Source organism: Suricata suricatta, chromosome X, assembly GCF_006229205.1.
Source record: "Suricata suricatta isolate VVHF042 chromosome X, meerkat_22Aug2017_6uvM2_HiC, whole genome shotgun sequence".
In the NCBI taxonomy this organism is placed as follows: Eukaryota; Metazoa; Chordata; class Mammalia; order Carnivora; family Herpestidae; genus Suricata; species Suricata suricatta.
This window is the reverse complement of record NC_043717.1, coordinates 53,383,549-53,384,276: the sequence shown is the minus strand read 5'-3', so window position 1 is coordinate 53,384,276 and position 728 is coordinate 53,383,549.

Genomic DNA, 728 nt, shown 5'->3' with positions numbered 1-728 from the left:
GCAGTATAAATACAAAACAAAACAGAATATACTATTCAGGCTGCAAGATGAACAACAACAACAAAACAACAACAACAACAAAACAAACAAACAAACAAACAAACAAAACAGACAATGGATGAAATCTTGAAGGAAGCTGGGAGAGCAGGAAAATGTCATAAGTATCAATGAACAATGATAAGAACCACATTGGGCTTCTGGTCAGAAACCATGTAAACGAGAAGAGAGTGGAGTGAAACATGTTGAAAGAAAGAAAACTCCAGCAACTGAGCAACCTATATCCAATGAAATTGTTCTTAAAAAATGAAAGCAAAATAAAAACTTCCCCAGATAAACCCAGACTGTGGGAAATCATTGGCAGCAGACCTAGTATGCACAACATGTTAAAAAAAAATTCCTCAGCATAAAGGAAGAGAGTAAAGTTCAAAAACTCAGATCTACATAACAGAAGGAAGAACACGGAAAAAGGAATCAATGAAAGTAAAAGAAATTCGTTGATTGTTCTTATTCTCAGCTCATCTAAGAGATAACTGACCATTTAAAGTAATACTAGTAATGAATTCAATGACTATAGCATACTGATAAGCGAAGGAAATGACAGCATTGCCATGAGGGACAAGAGGGAGAAATCAGGAAAAACTCTGGGAAATAGGGAAAATCAGAGAAACTCTGTTAAAGGTACCTGCACTATGCATGAAGCAGCATAGTGTTATTTGAAGGTAGACTTT